Source organism: Silene latifolia, chromosome 3, assembly GCF_048544455.1.
Source record: "Silene latifolia isolate original U9 population chromosome 3, ASM4854445v1, whole genome shotgun sequence".
NCBI classification, from domain to species: domain Eukaryota; kingdom Viridiplantae; phylum Streptophyta; class Magnoliopsida; order Caryophyllales; family Caryophyllaceae; genus Silene; species Silene latifolia.
Genome location: NC_133528.1, coordinates 143,201,919 through 143,211,181, shown reverse-complemented (window position 1 = coordinate 143,211,181; position 9,263 = coordinate 143,201,919). Strand labels below are relative to the sequence as shown.

General features: G+C 34.0%; 1 long non-coding RNA gene across 1 annotated transcript; it reads right to left on the bottom strand.

Annotated features, from left to right (window-relative positions):
- Positions 1 to 7,755: 7,755 nt before the first annotated feature.
- On the bottom strand, positions 7,756 to 8,348 carry LOC141646371 (uncharacterized). Its single transcript, XR_012545527.1, has 2 exons — positions 8,120 to 8,348; positions 7,756 to 7,980 (listed from the first exon to the last, which is right to left on the bottom strand). It is a non-coding gene; the product is annotated as an uncharacterized LOC141646371 (long non-coding RNA).
- Positions 8,349 to 9,263: the final 915 nt, after the last annotated feature.

Genomic DNA, 9,263 nt, shown 5'->3' with positions numbered 1-9,263 from the left:
GCCTTTGTTGGTTCATGGCACTCTCAAATCTCATCCAAAATTCTACAAGAGTCCCATATTTATTTTCAAATCTCTTGAAGAAGCTATTCGAACTCTCTGATCTTTGTGTGGTTTTTAAAATGTTGCCCATCGGGACATTCCTGAAATAAGCGGGTATCCATTGATCTCGTTCCCGCGAACTTGTCACCAACCATTTATTATCTTCTAACGAAAACTCGCTAATGACTTTAGCCCAATTCTCTTCAAATTCCTCGGGCTCCAAGTCCTCGCTCCGACAACATTGTTCGACGACTTAAGAAATCGTCTCTTTGCAAATTGTGCTCCCAACCTTGTATCATTACTTTCTTCATAATGTGCCACATGCAAAAGCGATGTCTTGCTTTTTTGAACACGGCTGCAAGTCACAAAATCCACATTATCTGTTGTCAGAGATCTTTTGTCACAAATCAAGCTCTAACATTCACAAAACAAGGTCTCAGATTCACAAGATAAGAGAAATAACAATATAGGCAATTTCAAAACAAGGTCTCACAAAACAAGTTTAAGAATATTAGCTTTGTGTGTCATATAACAAGCCCAAAGATTCAGTGAACAAAGTCTGAGATTCACAAGATAAGGTCTGAGATTCAGAAAATTAAGAGCAAAATAGATTATTTTAAACCACGACCAAGTTTCACATAACAAGCACTGAGATTCACTGAACAAGGTCTGAGATTCACAACATAACGTCTGAGATTCACAAAATTAAGAGGAAAATAGATGATTTTAAACCACGACCAAGTTTCACAAAACAAGCCTTAAGATTCACTGAACAAGGTCTGACATTTCACAAGATAAGGTATGAGATTCACAAAATTATGAGACTGATAGATGATTTTAAACCACGACCAAGTTTCACATAACAAGCCCAAAGATTCACTGAACAAGGTCTGAGATTCACAAAATTAAGAGTAAAATAGATGATTTAAAACCACAACCAAGTTTCACATAACAAGCCCAAAGATTCACTGAACAAGGTCTGAGATTCACAACACAAGGTCTGAGATTCACAAGTTAAGGTCTGAGATTCACAAAACAAGGTCTGAGATTCACCAAATAAATAACCAGATTCACAAAAGTAAGATATTCCAAACACACCTGGAACTGCATTTATTATTCCTGCATCTTGGTCACTGATGATGTAATTGGGTTCTTTGCCACCCATTGCTTTCAGGAACTGCTGAAATGCCCAAATAAACGAGTCATCGTCTTCATGATCTAAAAGCACGCATCCAAATGTTATTGATTTTTTGTGATTGTCAATGCCAGTGAAAGGTGCAAATTTCATGTTATATTTGTTGGTTCCATAGGTTGGATCGAATGAAATAGCATCACCAAACAATGTGTAACATCTGATGGATTCCGCATTTGTCCAAAAAATTCTTGTCAAGGCACTATCAGCATCTGTTTCATATTAAAATACCAACCCTTTTGTTTCTCGGAGGGTTTCTAAACGAGAGATGAACATATGTCCATCCTTGCCACTAAGTAGACACTTTACTTCCCTTTGGAAATTCTTGAACTGCGTAAGGGTAGCTCCAACATTTTCGAAACCCTCTGCTTGTTCCTTGCATAATTTGTATGTTAAACTAGCCCCGACATTCAATCTCGAATTTTGTATAATCAATTGCTTATGATATTCGTTCAGTTGATTTATATTAAGAGCAAGTTTCTCAAATTCCCTATTTTTGACAAAGGCCACTTTGGGTGATTGTGACCCTCACGGAATTGTTCAATTTTGTACATCTTTTCATGGTACATGAATTTTATCATTGCTTCACAACCCCACCTTTTAATTTTAGTTATTCTTGTACCACTTTGCTTATTGGAACTCTCAGCTTCACCGCACCCGCAACTCCACCCTTTTTCGTCTTGGTTTTAGCAGTTTTTTTTTTCTATTTGCACTTATTGCACCAGCTTTTGTTTTGTCACCAGTTTCAACAGTTGTTGTTTTTGCATCAGCTTTTGGAGGACGATTTTTCCTGTTATTAAAACCTTGACGATGACAAACCATGCATTTTGTTCGAATAGTCCCATCTTTAAACCTCTTAGTTGAAGACTTCCTTGCTTCAAACCCACAAGCAATAGCATAAATTTTATAGAATAACATTGCTGACTCTAAGTCCACAAATGTTTTGCCAAGCACGGGTGTAAACTTCTCTTCAATCCTAGTTATCCATTGCTTAGTGCCACCCGGTGTGTAAGTTACCAAAGTAGTAGGTGTGGAAATAGTTGGCATTGTAGGGGTTGTTAACACAGCAGTAGAACCCTCACCATCCTGACAAGAACCAACATTAGAGCAAGGAACCTCACCACAACCGACACGAGGCGTCACACTACACTGTGAGTTGTTGTTGACATTTGAATCAATACCTAAGAAGATAAAATGTTCACAAAGTCACATCTCACATTCACAAAACAAGGTTTAAGATTCACTAAATAAGGTCTGTGATTCACAAATAAAGTCTGAGGATATTATCTAAACAAGGAAGAATGCAGAATAGGTCATTCCTCTAAAGGGTTCACAAAAGGAGCTCTAGGATTCACAAATACAATGACTGAGATTCACAAGTTTACTTTTTGGTTCAGATTATTAGTTCAGTTTTTAACTTTCACAAAATAACCTTCTAGTTTCACAAACTAGGGTCTCTGATTCACACAATAAGAAATAAATAAATTGCATTAGTAACGTTTAACAACAGAGATTCACAAAGTAAGGCCCAAGATTCACTAAATAAAGGCTGAGATTCACCAAATAAAGTCCGAGATTCACTAAATAAAGTATCAGATTATTAGTTCAAATAATTTAAAATTTTTTGGTGAAGATTATGAATTCACTTTTAAGAAAAGGTCAGGTTGTATGTATGAGGATATTTTGTTGATTTGTTAATAACACTTCCATTCCCAAGAAAAGGAAATTGAACAATCAAAAATTTAATATATGGGTAATGTGAACAGCATCATTGATGATTGTGCCAAATACCAGCCTATAAATATCTAATTTAAAACATAATAGTATATACGAATAACCTATCTTCTCTCTTCTCAGAAAACATTTCAAAAATCCGTATTGCACACAATGTCTCATTTATTTGTATTTCCCTATACTTGTGTTTTGGCGAATGTTCCAGGTTATATGAATCAAAAAGGGAAGTATGTTTGTCCGACCTCTCTAAATTGGCGATTGTTTATCGAGCCAAGGTTATGAGATAGAGTCTTTGGTCCCTGTTATGTGCGAGACTTGGACTTGTCATTTTATGGGATTAGTACTAATTCAATTTGGCACAAATGACAATGGCTGCAAAAAAGCTTTTAAGTTGCGGGAGAAGTTCGAGCAATTTGGGCGTACTAGATCCGAATGGTCACTACCTATTCCCGAGTTCAGGGGCCCTTTCTATGGGTAGCATCAAGGCTTGATTCAAAATATTTTAACTACACTCCAGTATGTAGAAGAGTCCCATATTCATCTAAACACGCAGGAAGATCACTCGCTGATGCAGATGAACGGTGCACCTATAGCTATATCAATATTGCTCTATGTGCATTGCCTCGAACAAATAGGGGTGATTGATAAACTAAACAAATATCATATCTTGTTTAATTTTTGAGCTTTTCAGTTTATTTTATTTTTGAATGTTGTTGTTTAGTTAATTCAAAAGCCATGAACCTGCGGATTGTTATGTGATGACAAATTACAAGATTTTTAAGTTTTCTGAATATTATGTTTTAATTAATTTTTCTAAGATTCACTGAGTAAGGTCTGAGATTCACAAAATAAGGTGTAAGATTCACTAAACTAGGTCTGAGATTCACAAAATAAGTAAAAGAGTAGAAAAGGTGATTCTAACCACTTATGATAAGTTTCACAAAACAAGCTCTAAGTTTCACTAAACTAGGTCTGAGATTCACAAAATAAGGTCTGAGATTCACCAAACAACAAAATCCACTCAATTGATAATCACATACACTAACAATTCAACCAACTCTTACAGTCACACAATTAGGTTCTAAGATTCACAGAGATACAATATCAATCCATATATTGCATAATAATCGAGCAGAAATTTTGACAAATGCAAATTGAATGATAGAACATGAGATTTTTACAAATTACATAAAAAACGATATACCTGATTCAATAACACAATTATCATCAGTCATTGTGATATCTACAATCTCCATAGCAATTAGAGCTGCAAAATCGTCAAAAACAATTTAGTAAGTAATACGAAATCCAGGAACAATCTCCATAGCATAGCAATTGAGAAAAAGGAAATCGCTCAAAATATTGGTCAAATTCGAACGTTTTATTTACAAAAATCGTTCAATTTGATCAAATTCGAACCTGATATCATCAATTTATGAGTGAATTGACAGAATTGTATGAATATACTCAATTTTGATGAAAATTATGAAATTACCTGTAAATTATTCGATTTTTCTTCTGAAATTAATTGAATCAACGTTGTTGAATGTTGTTTTGATGAAATTCACGAACAATCGATGAACAAATTGATGAGCTCGCTTGCTGAAGAATTTCCGTTGAAGACGAAGAAAATTTTCAGAAAAAAATTTTGTTTGTTATATTTTTAGAGAGATATTTCGTGATTGGGCTATTATATTTAGTGAGAGAAAGTATTTTGGGCTAAATGAAAAGATTTGGAGTGACCCCTAAATTTTCAAATTGAATGAATAATAGGAAGTTAGTCCATATAATGAAGGATTAATGAAGGAATTTGGTGAGGCCGGCCGCCTCGCCATAATTAACGGCCTCACCGGATTCGGCCTCTATATATATATATATATCTAAGCCCAATAAAAATAAAAATAAATTCTACGCATCTTCTTTTTCCCTAATTCTGATTTCTCTTCAGTCGACAAACCCTCTTCTTTCTCTTCTCTAAATTTCTCTTAAACGACAGTCGACAAATCTCTCTTCTCCATAATTTTGAATCCAAAACGGTGAAAGGGAAGCAATTTACATCATCATCAAGGAGGAAAAACGCATCTAATAATATTTCGTGAACGAGAAGCAATTTATATCATCATCAGGAAGGAAAAATGCATCTAACAATACTTTGAGATAAATTTCTACACCAATCATACGAACTATTATTAAAAGAATACGAACTAAAAAATACGAGCACCTAAGAATACGAGCTATTAAGATAAGAATACGAGCTATTAAGATAAGAATACGAGCTAATGTAAAAAGAATATGAGCTTAAGAGGATCACGAACTTAAAAAAACGAGCACATAAGAATACGAGCTATTAAGATAAGAATACGAGCTAAAGTAAAAAGAACACGAGCTTAAAAGTGTCACGAGCTTAAAAATACGAGCACATAAGAATACGAACTATTAAGATAAGAATACGAGCTAATGTAAAAAAATACGAGCTTAAAATGATAATGAGCTTTAAAATACGAGCAAATAAGAATACGAGATATTCAGATAAGAATACGAGCTAATGTAAAAATAATACGAGCTTCAACTATTTTCATGCATTAGAAATTTTGGATAAAAAAATTCCTTCAAGATGATGCTCAGTTCCATAATCAATTAATTATAATAATTTAAGGGAGAAGATGATTCATTAACTGGATGATGGAGGAAGATGAAGAGAAGTTAGAAAAATATGGAAACATAATGAGGATTAGATTGAAAATTGAATTACGTTACCTTTTTTTGCAAAAATATTTGAAAAAAGACTAAAATAACCTTGAATGTACAATGCTCATTGTACATCCAGTTGTATAGTCTTTGAACTGACACCCATTTGGAGCGGCGTGTCTATTTTTAGTATAAAATCCAAACAATCCATTAGTTAGGCTAAATGATACATCCTAAACACGTCATTAGTAGTGACGTATCTTCCTAAGCAAATACGTCATTAGAAGTGGCGTGTTTCTTCAGTGCAATTTTTCTTCCAAAATGGGAGCTCTAGCAAAGTGGTTAAAAATAGACACGCCAATAAGTATGGCGTGTTTATGGGAAGAGACACGCCAATACGTATGGCGTGTCTATGCAGTATCAAATTTTTTTACAAGTTTGTCCAAGCGAGTTTTAAATTCCACCGTTTTACAAGAATTAAGGTAATCAAACAAGCATTAAAGAACACAATTCATGGGATTCTAAAACTCCCATAAATATAAGAGTAACCAAACGAGGTCTTTCGTTATTCATGTGATTTTTTTTAAAAGAAAAGGATTAATAATTGAAAACGCCTCTCCAAATAGGCTTTTACTCTTCTTTTTTTGGTGGGTCACACTAATTACATTATCATACAATGTACTTCCTCCTATTTTTAACAACCCTCCCCTTTCATGGAGGGCGCGAGAATTAAGGAAGGGGAGTAATTATATGGTAAAATATTGTAGTGGGGTAGGAGATTGGAGAGAGCGAAAGTATTATGTGATTAAAATAAGTATTGTTGTGGGGTAAGATGATTAAAATAAGTATTGTTGTGGAGTAAGGTGGTTAAAATAAGATAAAGTATAAGTATTGTGGGTATTGTTGTGGGGTAGGGTGATTAAAATAAGTATAAAAGTTTGTCAAATAAGTAAATAGGGAGAGTATTGTGAATAGAGGAAAAAAAGAAATAGGGAGAGTTATTTAGAATAGGAGGGAGTATATTTTTTGTAGTAAGAATTGTCAATCAATGCGGTATTGTCACCTAGGTAGCACCAAAACGGACTCGGACACGACACGAATAAGTGACTCGGCATCCCATGAAATTTAGGACAAGGAACTGGTTATTTAAATTTAATAAAATATATATTTTATAGTTATAAACGTTAGATTTTATTTTTATAAAAATATTTGATATTAAATTTAAATAAGTGGAGGTAAATTATTTTCATTTCCCATCGAAACTCATCTTTTAGTCAATCTCTTCGACAACTCATTTCTCGTCTAAAAAACATCATTCACCCCAAATGATGTCCAAATGTCATGGACACGCGTTGGACACGGCCCAAATACCATGGACACGCTTAGGACACGTGCCCAAATAAATGTAGAAAGTTAGACACTGCTTCATAAGTGTCCGACATGTTTCAGCGTGTGTCCGACACGGTGTAGGACACTGGACGACTGATTAAGAGAAGTGTCCGTGCAACCTAGATTGTCACTTATCAAATCAAATAATCTATAATGAAATACTCCCTCCATTTTTTAATATATGACGTTTTGCTTTTTCGAGGCGAACCTTTGACTTTAATATTTACAAAAATATACTTCCTCCATTCAACTCCACTCTCACTACAAGAAATTCTGTTTCGGGCGACTACGATTGGCGACTGAAATCAGTCGTCAAAACGAAAATGGCGACTGAAATTGGTCGCCAGAGCACAGTAGCAAACCTTGGTCGCCAATTGGTACTCGGGCGACTGAATTCAGTCGCCAAAATTGGCGACTGAAAAAGTAGTCGCCAAATAGCCAAATTGGCGACTGAAAGTAGTCGCCAATTTGGCGACTGAAAGGCCACGTAGTCGCCAATTTGGCGACTGAAATCAGTCGCCATTATTGATTTTCAGTCGCCATTTTCACATTAAAAAAATAAAAAAAAAAAGTCAAAGATCTGCAATTTGTTGTTGAAATATCACGGCCGAACACTCTAACAAACCCACTCCAAATATTTCATACTTGGAAATATAGAAAAAGACAAAAACAATGGAGAAAATTTGTGTAGCAATGAGAGTGAGACCAAGATCTAAAGCATAAGACAACTCATTAATAACGAAAATACAAATTTCTTCTTGAATGTTGATATTAGTACAAGATCCTTCAACTCATGATAATAACTCATTACAAATTTGCTCATCTTCACCAATATATTGGTCTTAAATATAAATCTACATTACAAATTACAATCGTTTCATATTTAAACTAAATAATAAATCCCGATCTGTCTTCCTCTGCTTCTCTTTTCCTTTTCGCTGAAATTAAAAATAAGACAAAATGAATTTATAACTTATAAGGTATGTTTAGAAATATACATACATGCATCTTTAATACCAAAATTAAAATTAAAAAATCTGAAAATTAGAATTTAAAAGGAAAAATTAGAATCAATACCTTTAATTAATCATACAAAAAAATGAAATCCGAAAAGAGATGCAATAAAGCTGAAAATTTGGGGAAGTTTAATCTTGTTTTTAGATGTTTGTTGAGAGCCCTTTGAATTTGTGTGGTTTTATTTCTTGGGAAATAGAGAAGTAAGAGGAAGATAAAGTTATGAGAGTTTTTTTTTTTAATGGGAAAGGAAATACGGAGGACAAAAGGGAGGTAAGAGGTTGGTAGTGGGGATTTGTTTTGTAAAGAAAGAATAAAAAGGTGAGAACTGGGGGAGGTTTTATTTGTATCTACATAAAATGGCGACTGAAATTGGGGTAGTCGCCAAATTGGCGACTGATTTCAGTCGCCCGTTCTTAAAATCAGTCGCCAATTTCAAATAATTGGTGGAATTTGGTAGTCGCCAAATTAGCTACAGCTAGTAGTCGCCCGAATTTTTTTTCAGTCGCCAATTTGGCGACTATTTTTTTCTGTCGCCATTTTCAGTCGTCCTAAACCGGATTTCTTGTAGTGTCTACCACTTTCTTTTTTCACGTTTGCCAACGCGTGTTTTACGCGCTAAATATCGTTAGCTACGTATTTGCAAAAAAATATAAAAGTTAGATATTTTTAATGTACTCGTAAAGACGAATCAAACAAGATCCCACATGAATATATTTTCACTTACGTATCGAGAGAAAATTGAAATTGAATACTCACTCGTGAATAGTGTTCAAAAATGAAATAGGTAGAGTGGAGTTGAATGGAGGTAGTATTTGGTAAAAAATTATAAAAATTATACTATTAAATTCCTTATGAAATACTCTTTCATATGAGTATACATATCACTATATTTAAGCATATAATTTGAGAGATATTGAAGAGAGAAGTGTGTGTCTTGAAATGTGAGAAAGTCATATATAGAAAAATAGAGGGAGTACTAAATTCAAATTAATTGAAAAAATGTGTCATGGAATAAAATTTAATGCATTAGTGACATGACATAAAATTTAATACATTAGCTAATCTTTTAACTATATTGTATAGATTTGTCGTATTTTGATACCCATGTTTCATTTTTTTATACAATAGACGGGATAAACCTCGAAAATAAAACTAATTAGCTAAAAGACAATGGATGGCGACTCTAAAGACGCCCTTCCGGAAG